A 13,646-nucleotide genomic window follows, 5' to 3' on the forward strand; every position below is an offset into this window, starting at 1 on the left:
AATATGGTGTAGGCTCCTTTGTGTGGGGTGAGCTTGGAATTAGTGCACCCCCAGTCTGACAACGTCCTGGCCCAGAAAGCTTGGGCCTGCCCTTTAGGGAATATTACCGTTTCCTTCGGTACCTTGTCTAACCTAACCAAGGCATGTTCTTTCAATCGGACGAAGCCGTTGAATGGGAATTCTAGTCCCGGAGGGTAAAATTCTAAGTCCTCTAAAGGACGGGTGCCTATGCCCTCTAGAGTTATGGCACCATCAATATATGGAGCATGTAAGGCAAACCTCCAAGGGTTGTTTTTCTCGAAGGGAGGTAACTTCGATGCGTCCGGGGCTGAAGGAGGGGGCATCTGAGTTCCGGAACGGATGAGACTTGCCACCATATCTTTGAGCTCCGTCATAGCTCCTTGGTCTGCCCTAGACTGTTGAAGATACTGTTGTATCTGTTCTTTCACAATATCCCTGACCATGGCGGCGGATAAAGGGGGCTCCCGAGCCTGATCCTCTAACGAGGCCCTGGACTTAGTGGACTTTGACTTCTTAGGAGTCACGGTTTTAAGTATAGTAATATGAACATCAGGATCCTTTGAGGGTCCCGGAACCGGTGACACTGATAATGGCAAAGCTGAAGGCTTAAAGGTACGAAGTGGCTTCACCTTGGGTCGTACAGGAACGGAGGGACCTCGAGGAGAAGCCGTAGGTTTATCAAAGCCGTGAAAGGAAGTAGTAGAGGAAGGAGTGTGGGGTGAAAGGGGGTCCACCAACTCAACACCACCTACCTGCTCATCCATGGATTCCTCGTCCAGACATAGGTAGGGCTCGGCTTCCGTCACTAAAACCTCTTCCTCAGTTAGAATGGTTGCTCTAACCACCTCAATTAACGGGGCCGCTGTCTCCGGTGGAACTGCTGCAGTAGTAGAGCCTGGGAATAGGCGAGAAGCCATGTCTCCATCAAGGAGATAGGGTGCGCCAGCCGGCGCATTCCTCCCAAACCCTGACACCCAAGGCCGGAGAGTAGCTCTCGCCTCCCTGAGAGATTCATCATCAGCCTGAAAGAGGAGAGGGGAATTAATGATGAAGCCAAAACTGAAGTCAATATATAAAGAGCAATTAATTCTTCGCAAAGGATATTAACAGGGACAAACTAGAACCAACTTACCTCCTCGCTCAGGAGTAGGGCTGACAGCTCATAGCAGAGCATGCATGACTCCGGAAACCATATCGTATAGGGGGCTTGTCCCGGTTCCCGAGAGAAGGATATGGCGCAATGGGCATGGGCCCGGCATAGATCATGGCCCATGGGATCAGTAAAGGCAGCGGAGCAGCCCCTGGCAGTGCAGCGGACTTTCTGTAAAAAGAAAGAAGACATAAGTCTGGATGTTCCTTGAGATTCTTGTCATTGACTTATGAATCAGAAACACTTAAATCTTAATTATGTGTGAGTATGGTAGTAGCTAACACCTTAATAAATTAAGAAATTATAATAGAAACCAGTAACCACGTAACATGAATCTCTAAACTTCATCGGTATCACACTGTTAACTCCGGTTCTGGACGCCTGCTTGATCTCTGTTTGTACCGGAGGTCCGGTAGCAAAGGCCCGTCATCGTGATATCGTGGCCGTCTCCGGTACGATAACATTAACCTCAATGAATGAGTTATCTCCAGTGAAGCCGGAGATACGATGAAAACGGGGGCCGTAACGGTGTAATTGTGATCAAACATGACAAAGGTTCGTGTGTAAAAGGCTTCAGCCGGAGTCCGAGTGCCGGATTTCACCGTTGCACTCCAAAAATCTGCTCCGGAACGATAACTAGTTCTCACCCAATGAGTATCCATTATAGCGGAGCATAACTCAAGGCGGAGATAAGCATAACTCAAGGCGGAGCTAAGGGTGTCGGTATAAAACGACCCCAATTAATGACTCATACACTAACGTACCTAATAATAGTGTTAGCTATATTAACAGTAACCATATCAAAAAATCGTTTATAATATTAAACGTACTATCATCAACTCTGATACTGAGAGGAGGCCTGAATAACTCGTGATCGTATAAAAACGGAGAACGGGAAATTCACCTCTCTTACTCAAAGAAAACGAGAGAAAGGATAACTCATACCTGTAGAACAGGAAACGAGCACTCTATGCTTTCGCTCTCAAGGTTACATAATAAAAAACTAACATCACACAATAAAATAAGAAAATTAATAAAACTGATTGCTTTTTCTTAGTAATAGTAATAACGAAGAATAACGACAACGTAACAAATAAACAAGGATATAGTCTAAAACGAACCCTCCAGGGTACAAATTAACAGACTAAATCGCTAAACTTTAAATCGCTACTATGCTTTAAAACGCTATCTTTAAATCGCTATTCTTCGTAGGTCCAAATTGGACTTGCAAGCAAATAAATACCATAGTAAAAACTAATAATAATTAATGATAACACAAAAGGCCATAAAACGTAAGTGATATAACCTAGCTGACAGAGTACCAGATGGGCAAAAATAACTAGAAAATTTACCGAAGCGAACATACCCAAAATGGCTGCCGATACCTCGGCAGGACAATCGCTTCCAAAACTAAAAACCACCAGATTGGAAACAGAACAAATGCCCGGTACTGCCAAAAGCTGCCAAAACAAACTATGGTACTTAACATTGGTAAGGGTGAAGTAACAACGTCAGTCATGTTGAAATAACGAGAAACTCTTCGAAAAAACACTGTGCCCAAAAAAAACTCGACTTGTTGCAAGTCCAATTTCAGAAGGATGTCCTAGAGGGCGCGCGTGGTAGGTGTCGTTGGGGAGTTCAACTGTGTTCTCTAGGGCCTGTCGCGCCCCTCCCCATTGATGAAGGGATTATCTAAATGGAAGACAACCTGTGAATAGTGGTTTTTCACACCCCTTTGTTTAATACACGACACCTACAAGGTGTTCGCGCGAGGGTTGTAACCTCTGCATTCCATGCTTTTATCTTTCTCTAGTATATTTGGAAGATTTATATTAGGAAAGGTATAAGGAAGGACCTTTCTCACCGGCCATCACAGGCCGCCCCAGAAATTCTTCAATAAAAGAGAACATATGTCCCCCTATACCCCACGAGGCCAATTGCTTTAAAATACCACCCCTCCAGGTGGTGCCATATGCCTTTTCGAGGTCAAAAAAGACACCCACCACCTGGTTTTGGTTAGAAAAAGCATTTGAAATTTCCCTTGATAACATCAGCAAAGGGTCTAGAGTACTTCGGTTCTTCCTAAAACCAAACTGTCTGTTAGATAAAAGATTTTTTGATTCTAGATACCACACAAGTCTGTTGTTGATCATTCTCTCAAATAGTTTGCATATGCAACTGGTCAAGGATATGGGCCTGTAACTAGATGGCAGTTCTGGGTCTTTACCAGACTTGTGGCCTGGAATTACAATTGAAGTATGCCAGGAATCAGGAGATGTATGGGAAGCCCATAGACCATTAAAGGTTTCTAATAAAAATTCCTTGGTATCCACTGGAAGATGTGATATCATTTCATACCGGATGCCATCCTCACCTGGGGCAGTTAAAGAAGAGCTGGAGATAGCATTTTGCATCTCCTCCATACTAAAAGGCAGGTTAAAAGCTTCAGTATTTGAAGAAGCAGGAGGAACAACAGATGTTGATGCTCTAATTTGTTGAAATGCTGGGGAATAATTGTCAGCACTTGATACATGAGCAAAGTGCTTAGCAAGAACCTCTGCTACATCTTTGGGGTCAGATATATATCTATTATTTTCCCTTAATATTGGTAGAGGCTTAGGGATGAATTTACCTTGAAGTTTTCTAATCTTGTCCCATATTTCCTTTGAAGGAGTTTTGGTATTAATATTAGATATATATTTCTTCCAAGATGCTCTCTTTGCTTTTTTAAAAATTCTTTTTTGTTTGGCACAGGCTCTGAGATATGCTATTCTATCAGCTAAATAGTTTGTCCTCAAGTATCTTCTGAAGCAAGTTCGGGTCACTTTTCTTGCGTTGGCACATTCTTTACTCCACCAAGGAACTACAGAGCGATGAGGTAAACCGCATGTTTTAGGTATAAACTTGCTAGCATTATCATCAATAATATTTTCAAGATGTTGATAGGCATGCACTGGAGATGTAAATTCATCATATTCTTTATCAGTGTGTGAACAGTTTTCATAAGCTGCCCAGTCTGCCTCATCTATCTTCCATTTTGGTGGACACTGAGAAGGAAGATTATGGACATGATTTAACATTATTGGCCAATGGTCACTGCCATGTAGGTGTTCATTTACTGACCAAAGGTAGTCCAATCGAATGGATGAGGAACAGATTGACAAATCAATGGCTGATGTAGAGTTGTGGAATACATCATACCTAGTTGGAGAACCATCATTCATTAGTATTACATCATTGTTGTCGATTAATTCTTCAACAAGATTACCCCATCTATCGCACACATTTCCACCCCATAAAGTATGCTTTGCATTAAAATCACCCATTAAAATAAAAGGGGCAGGAAGCTGATTGATCAAGTCTTGGAGGTCAGAAAGTCTAAGCCTTCTTGGATTACCAGCATGATCTAAGAGGAAAAGTTCTAAGGATGGTTCAATATAGAGCGAGCATAAAGTAATTTTTTTCCCGATATGAGTTCTAACTGCACATGCCTGTAGTGGTGTATTGAGTGGGATTGTTTCAAATTTTACAGATTTGTGAATAATAAAACCTGTACCACCTTGAGCTCTTGCAGCTTGCAAAGGAGGGGATCTACAAAAATGATAATTGAGTCCAGGATTAAATGGTTTGTCACTGATCTTGGTTTCCTGTAGGCAAATTACCTTCGTGTCTGAGTCCCTGGTTAAAGTTTTTATTTGCTCAATGCTAGTACTTAGACCTCTGCAATTCCACTGGATGATAAACATTATCTCTTGTTATTATTTTTCTTTGCCTCATTTGTCTTTTGGGACTTTTCAGATGAAGCCATGTAAGGCCTGGAGATGGAAGGCTTTACTAGGCCACCACTCTTCTTTTCTTTCTTTCTAGGATCTTTATAAGAGTCAACCTTAGGATCATGAGCAGTAGGGCACTTACCTGACTTAGATGAAGGTGAGGATGATGGGGACCTTTTCCTCTTTGGAAGATCTTGTTTTCCAATCTACATCAAATCAGGTAGAGATTCTGCCTGAGACGATACATTTAAGGTGGTGGAAGCCACATTGGCTTCCTTGGAGGATTGTGCTAGAACTTCAACAGTTCGAGCACTTAACCCAGAAGGCTGGGCTACTACCTCTAGGGGAGATGCTCCTATCGGTGACAATACTTTTGGTGAGTTGGACACCATATTGACCTCTTTGGAGGTTTGTGCTCTGGCTTTTATAGCCTGAGCACTTGACCCAGATGGCTGGGCTACTACCACTAAGGGAGATGCACCTGACGGGCCAGGTGCTGCCACTGGTCCCCCTGTGGTAGTAAGGGGTAGTGGATTATAATCTTTTGTTGGCATCTTAACCGCGCGAGCAAAATTAAGTTGCCGATTGAGTAAATGCTTTGCATAACCTACACTTATATGTTCAGCATTTGCTTTCAAGATTGCAGCTTCTTCATTCTTGTATTCTCTACATCTTTTATCATTTGGTTTATGATTATCTTTACAGTTTGCACAGGTTGTATCTCTGTTGCATTGGCCATGTTCTAACAAAGAACAGTTAATACAGATCTTCGTATTATTGCAGTACCGGGAAGGGTGACCGTACTTGAAACAATTAAAGCATTGTAAAGGCCTAGGTTTATATTCTCGAACACGTACTCTTTCATTCTCAATAATTATATGATCTGGTATAACAGGGGTTTCAAATGTTAAAACTACCATGCTTGTTTGAGGGATCTTACTTACTTTCCAAACATTAGCAGGGCACATGTCCAGAATTTCTGGTTCTGAGAATTCATATAGATCTTTATCAAAAACTACTCCTTTACCATAGCTGAAGCTCATATGTGGTTTAATATCCTTAATAGGATCAATTTCTGCAATCTTCATGCCACAAAGCATGTGAGCTTGAGTATCTGATTTTGCATTAATCAAAACAGATTGCTTACCGTATCTACTAATATCCTTACTTTTAATTAAACCAACTTTTTTTTGTATAAATTTACTAATCTTATAATAGTTATAATTATCTATCTTTCCAGATGCAATTATCCATGTTGGGGGCTTGGGGGTTCTTACTTCTGGAAGTCTATGCTCTATTTCTTTTTCCATCCATTCTTCTGGTTTATATACCTCTAGGTGTCTTGGTGCTTTATCACAAAGCCCCAGAAATCAAACAATTGTCAATTTTTATGCTCTCTAAATTCTTATTTGCTTCTAAAGCAATCTCAAAACTTGAAAATGATACCCAAGCTTCCCAAAAGCCTTTACTACCATTAAGCTCCATTAAAATTTCTTTGATTGCTCCAAATCTACAGAAGGCTTCATGAATTATGTCATAGCTACAACCAATTGGTATGTTTTTTAAGTGGAGAATTTTCAGATTTTTTGTTGGATCTGGTAATGAGCCAGAACCAGCGAGTAAAGTATTACGGTTATTACAAGCATCATTTTCCACCAGTGCCGATAAATTGTCTTTAACAACACTGGTCAAAGAAGTATTGTTGGAGGAATCCTTTTTATTGCCGAGGTTGTCAACAGAGCTTTCATTATTTAAACAAGCAGAAGTCGTCAACGGTGTCTGGGGTTCGCCATTTGATCCAGGGGTACGGGGAATATTAAGTTTACTCATTAATTATTTTTTCAGGGGGAGGGAAGGGGTCATAATAACAATGAAAAAAAAAAACAATGGAAAAAAATATAGTTTAAGGGAGATAAAAAATTAAGACTGCCTGAAATTCCAAAGAAGACACCGTTAGCCTTTCCTGGAATTAATTTCTCCACCAATGACACCTGTGAAAGCTGCTTACCAAATGTCCACTCCCTACCCTACCACAAAGGGATGGTACCACTATGATTAGAGTGGCTCAAGTGTATGCCAAACCCGCTTGATGGGACTGAGAGCATTTCAAGAATACAATCATCCCCACTCTAATCATAGTGGCAGGCAAACCGGACAGAATGCCGAGAGTCCTATCTCTATAAAATCGCCAACCCCTGGAATCCGAAGGCCAAATTTCCTAAGAGATAGTTCCGCGTGCCAGTATGGGAATACTGACACTCCTAGGTGTCCAAACATTTTCGGGCAGTTGGCAAGACCACCACAGCTCCCACAATTGATTTTGAAATAAAAACCGATCATGGATACAATGTCCCCTCTAAAAAACCTGGACAGTGAAATGGGTAAAAGAGTTTTGACAGCAAGGTTGGAGACAGCTGATAATTATGAAGGAGGAATAAGCAATAAGAGGTAATAGAAAAAGAATGAGAGAAATTTAGAGTCAAACTGAGGAAAAGAAATTCCCCAGTTCGAGAGCCCTCTTGCCCGTCACAAGCCTTCAGCACGGGAATGATATGCCGTGCTGAAGCCCAATGACTTCATCAAGGCATTCTCTCGTTAAGAGGGGAGAAAAGGTTGAGGGAGTTGTTGAATGACCTCTGCTAAATCATCATATAAAATATTATCATTTGGAGGTAAGTACTGAGAGCATATTGTATATTTTCTCCCTATATCAATTTGTACAACAACTGCCTGCAGGGTTGTACGTATAGACATGGGTATTTGGGGAACATCTCGACGAATGTACATGAGACTTCCGCCATGGCTTCCTGCTTGTTGATTATATGGTGTTCTATAGCTAACATACTCTCGAGGACTAGGAGTGTTAGAATCAAGCATACTTTCCTGTAGACATGCAATTATGGGGGAATGCTCATGAATTAGGAGCTTAAGTTCTTCATATTTCGCCCTCAAACCCTGACAGTTCCATTGCAAAATGGAGGAAAAAACTATGGATTATTTCTGGAAGACATCTTGGATGAGGTCTTCCCATTAGCAGTTTTTAATTTAACCCTGGATAGGTACGGTGGGTCGTTTGCGACCCCGAGCGTCAAAAAAAAACAGGTTTTTCTCACGTGACTCACCCCTGTGACTGAATTTGTGGGTGATCGACCTGCAGGAGGTGTCTCCCCTACACGCTCTAGTAGTGTCCAGATGTGCATTGCTGTAGCTGTACTCCTTCCCCGATTTCTGAGACGCGTCGGGGTCGTTCGCGTCCGAGTTTACCCTTCTGAGGTAGTTTGCATAATTATCAAAGTTATTACGTATTATGAAATTGTCGTAGAATGGTGCAACTTGTATAGGTTATCAGTTGTGGAAAGTCTTGGTGGATTGTTTGGCTACCATGTGCATGTTTTTTTTTTTAGTTAAAATGTCGTTCATCACCACGAGGACCATTTTACCGCGAGTGCCCCTTTTTCATTTTTTTTCATTTTTTTGCCAAGTCATTTTTCCGTAAGATATTGCCAAATAGTGTCGTAAAACTTTTGCTTGTTTAGTGTTGGAAAGTGTGTCTAGATGATCTGGCTACCCATGCATGACTTTGTTTTTGTCAGATACGACGTAGTTATTGGTATATTGGGTATTTAACTGCGGTTACCAATTTCTGTTTTTTTTTCAATATTTGTAAAAATTACTACGTAGTAAGGAATTGCCGTATATTATTCATTTTTTTTTCATGTTTATGTGTTAGAAAGTGTGCCTTGATGGTTGGGCTAACACGTGCATGTCTTTTTTTTTATCTGAGATGTCGTATATTAGAATGTCGGGCATTTTACCGCGAGTGTCCCTTTTTAATTTTTTTTAATTTTTTTGCCAAGTCATTTTTCCGTAAGATATTGCGAAATAGTGTCGTAAAACTTTTGCTTTTTTAATGTTGGAAAGTGTGTCTAGATGATCTGGCTACCCATGCGTGATTTTGTTTTTGTCAGATACGACGTAGTTATTGGTATATTGGGTATTTAACTGCGGTTGCCAATTTCTGTTTTTTTTTCAATATTTGTAAAAATTTACTACGTAGTAAGGAATTGCCGTATATTATTGATTTTTTTTTCATGTTTATGTGTTAGAAAGTGTGCCTTGATGGTTGGGCTAACACGTGCATGTCTTTTTTTTTTATCTGAGATGCCGTATATTAGAATGTTGGGCATTTTTCCGCGAGTGCCCCTTTTTATTTGTTTTGCATTTTTTTGCTTAGTCATGTTACCGTAAGGAATTGGCAAGTAGTGTCGCAAAACTTATATTTTTATAGTGTTGGAAAGTGTTTCTAGATGATCTGGCTACCCATGCCTATTTTTTTTTTAGCCAGATATGGCGTATATATAAGTATGTGTTCGATTTTCCTGTGATTGCCATTTTTTCGTTTTTTCCCATTTCTTTCAAAATTACTACGTACTAAGGAACTATCACAGAGTAATATTTCATTTATATGTTTATTTGTCGGAAAATATGCCTTGATGGTTTGCCTAGCACGTGGCTGAAATTTTTTTTTTCTGAAATGCCGTATATTAGAATGGCCATTTTTCCACGAGTGCCCCTTTTTATTTGTTTTGCATTTTTTTGCTTAGTCATGTTACCGTAAGGAATTGGCAAGTAGTGTCGCAAAACTTATATTTTTATAGTGTTGGAAAGTGTTTCTAGATGATCTGGCTACCCATGCCTATCTTTTTTTTAGCCAGATATGGCGTATATATAGGTATGTGTTCGATTTTCCGGTGATTGCCATTTTTTCGTTTTTTCCCAATTCTTTCAAAATTACTACGTACTAAGGAACTATCACAGAGTAATGATTCCTCTAGATGTTTATTTGTCGGAAAATTTTGTTTACTTTTTTTTTGATTGAATATCATCAAATTTTTTTAGCTAAAATATTGTTTTACATTTTTTTTTTTCGATTTTATTTCCCTTCAAAAAAAATTTTTTGGGTCAGAATTTTAATTTTATAGTCGTAAAATAATCGACAATTATCCAGCAACCCACCATACAATTTTTATGCATATCCAATAATAATTAGATTAGTAAATAACACCTTGAAATTGACATACCCTTCCTACATTTCAAGTGGCAGATTAGGGAGTCTGAGTCAGTGTGGTTGGCGGCCATTTTGTGGACATATCCGAAGCGTAAGCTGCCCTATCTATATATATTCTTGTTCCCTATAGAATTTGTGATATTTTGGTATATTTTTACCTGCATAAATATCATATTATATATTAAATATATGTATTTTTTTACGAAATTTCCAAGTACTCAAAAAATTACCTTTAGATATGGCCCCTGATATAAATGTAATTTACAAAATAATGAAGATTTTTTTACATATTTCTATTTTAGGATAACATATGTTTATTCCCTAAAAAAATTAGCCACTTCCTATTTCATTTGGGTATCCAAAAAAATTCATGAAATTTGGACAATTATTTTTGGCCAAAAAAAGTTACCCTTTTTTTCTCATTTCAGATCTTCACCTCCATGGGTCTGACTTCATCCAAAATACATCAAGATGTGTCCTAAACATTCAAGAATCAATTCCTAAAAGGATTTGTGTATATATGTATAAACTTTTTTTTTATGAATTTTTATGTCAGGTCTTTTTTTTTTCTACTTAATTTTTTAAAATATTTATAATAAATAGTTTTTCTGCAGATGAGTAGTATTTATATTTACAGTTGTTTTAGGCATTCATTGAAGTTTTTTTTGGCAAAAGAAAAAAGGAGGTTACTGCAAAAACTGATTTTTTAAGAATTTTTTTTGGCGTCGGGGTCGTTCGCGTCCGAGTATACCCTTAAAGGGGTGTCCGAGGACCGTACCTATCCAGGGTTAACATTATTACCAGTAGGTTTCTTCAGAGGTGGTCTTGCTATGTTGGGTTTAACGTTGGTGTTTTTCTTTGTATTCTTTTTATCTATTTGTTGAGGTGGATGGTGGACCTCAACTTGAATTTCTGATTTATTCAGTCCATCTTCTGGTTCATTAGAAACATCAACAGACAAAACATCAAATTTATTTGATGTCATAACCTTAACGTTTCTAATGGAGGGTGGAGAGAGAGATGGGGGTCTCTCTCTTTTGCGATTAATAGATGGTGGGATTCGAGGTTTTTGCACCTTTCCCACAACAGGTGCATCAGGTAAGTTAGTCTTAAGTGGAACCTCAATCAGATCAGGCAAGGACATGGCCTGAGAGAGGTTTGTATTACTTTTTGTAATGGCGGCTGAAGGCTGTACAGCAATGGGCAATGACCTAGTGTTAATACACCGTGGTAAAGCCTCAGGAGGTGATATGGTTGCCTCGTTATTTGACATTTTGTCAGATAGTATACTTTTTTTTGAGCTATTGGCAGTGCTAGGTTGGTTTGATTTTAATGCCTTAGCATATGTATTTGATTTATTTAATAGTCTTTTGGCATGGGTCACACTTATATGTTCTAAATTTGATTTGTTGAGGGCAGCTTCCTCCAACTTATATAGCTCGCAGATCTTGTCTGTGGATTTGTGATTCGAGCTGCAATTTAAACACCTGGCTCCAAGTCCACACTCTCCATGGTAAGATTTGGAGCAAATACCACACATCTTCTCATTTTTGCAAACTTTGGACGGGTGCCCAAATTTAAAACAATTAAAGCATTGCAATGGCTTCTGCTTGAAGGGTCTTACTTTAATCCTTTCGTTCTCGATAATAATATGAAAAGGTACATCAGCATCCTGGAACGTAAGGATTATCATTGATGTACCTGGGACTTTATGAACTTTCCAAACATTTAATGGACACATGGCCAGTATCTCCTCCTCTGTAAAATCATATAGATCTGTTAAAAACTACGCCCCTTCCGTAGCTAAAATTTAGGTGGGGTTTGACATCTAACTTAATGTCATCATTATTTATTTTCATATTGGACAATATTACCGACTGTGTACTGGATTTGGCATGGATAAGGAAACTATTTTTTCCGAAACGAGATATATCGCCTGGTGCAATAGTTCCTACTTTTTTCTGAATCAATTTGCATATTTTAAAATAATTCCCTGTAACCCCCTTTGATTCAGCTATAAGCCACATCGGTGGTTTTGGATTTCTCTGGGAGGGCATGACTAAATCTGCGTCTTTTTCCAACCAATCGGCAGGCCTGTACACATCCAAATCTTTTGGTACCTTATCGCAGAGAGCAGCCGCGACATTCAAGTTATTAATTTTAATATTCTTCAAATTACTTATTGCACTAAATGCTTCGTCATAACTACTATAAGATATCCATGAATCCCAAGTTTCAGCTTCAAGTTTCATCCTTATTTCTTTTATGCATCCATAGCATTCAAATGCTTTACATAGATCATCATAATTTGTTTCTATTGAAATTTGTGTAACATGGAGGATTCGAAGTTTCCTCGTGTTACCCAAATTACTCGATTTAGAAATATCAGTAGAATGGTCCTTACCCGTTCCGAGGTCATCAACAGAGCTATCCCTTATCACATTAGCAGAGGTCGTCAACAGTGCCGGGGGAGAGTCAGCGTATCCAGGGGATGGGGGTTCGTTCCTTAAAGAATCCATTATACTAAAGAGAGAGAGAAAAGAGTTAGTTTGATGTACCTGCTCGAGAATGTTGGGCCATCACGCGTCGGAAAGGAAATTTGCACTCTCCACTATCGGCACAATGAGAGTATACTTCCCAGATGGTCCACTCCATACCCTACCCGAAGGATAGCATCAAAACAGATATAGAGGCACAGGTGTAAGCTGAACCCGCCTGTTAGGACTGAGACCAAGAAATTATGGAATCATCCTCCCCATATCTATAATGACGGGCTTCCGGCCAAAAGCCGAGAGTCCTACCCCAAGCATTGGATCCCCCTGGATTCCGAAGATCCAACACTTGAGAATAGTTCCGCCAAAAAGGTCCAAACCATCTTCGGGATGGCTGAAATCATCCAATACTCTCACATATAGCTTTGAATGCAAACACCTCCCAACCGTGATACCTCCTCCCACTCATCAAAGCAGGCAGCAATAAAGGATGTATAAACATCCCCGCCGGGGCTACAATGGATGTAAAAACATCCAAGCCATAGGAGAAAAGAAAAAAAAAAAAAATATTAAATATATATGTACATAATATATACACACATATGAGGGAAATTTTTCTCAGAGTTTGGAAAGCAAGACTAAAGAAAGTTTGTGAAATTAGGATACGGTCGAAGTAATATTGAGAAAAAGAAAAAGGTAAAAGAGAGAAATTTAGATTCGAACTGGGGGAGCAATTTCCCCAAGTTCGAGAGCCCTCTTGCCCGTCACCAAGTTTCAGCCCGGGAATGAAATGCCGTGCTGAAGCTCAATGACTTCATCAAGGCATTCTCTCATTAAGAGGGACCTCGAGTAGAGAGAGAGACCGTAGTCAAACTAAACTCCCACACTCCCTTCGTTGAGAATCCAAGTTTCCCGTAGGAAAAGAGGAACAGTGTAGATAAAAGATGAATGAAGAAAGTCCAGCGATGACGATTCCATACGGCAGCTGAGTTAACGGATATGCTGAAGGAAAGACCGATGGACCAAGAGGGAGAGGTAGTTCCCCACGAACTGAAACCGTGGTGGCCTTGCACTACGTAAGTGTCGTCGTCGTACATCACACACACAGCACAAACACTGAAAAGAAAACTTACTACATTTCT

This window comes from Palaemon carinicauda, chromosome 44 (genome assembly GCF_036898095.1).
Source record: "Palaemon carinicauda isolate YSFRI2023 chromosome 44, ASM3689809v2, whole genome shotgun sequence".
In the NCBI taxonomy this organism is placed as follows: domain Eukaryota; kingdom Metazoa; phylum Arthropoda; class Malacostraca; order Decapoda; family Palaemonidae; genus Palaemon; species Palaemon carinicauda.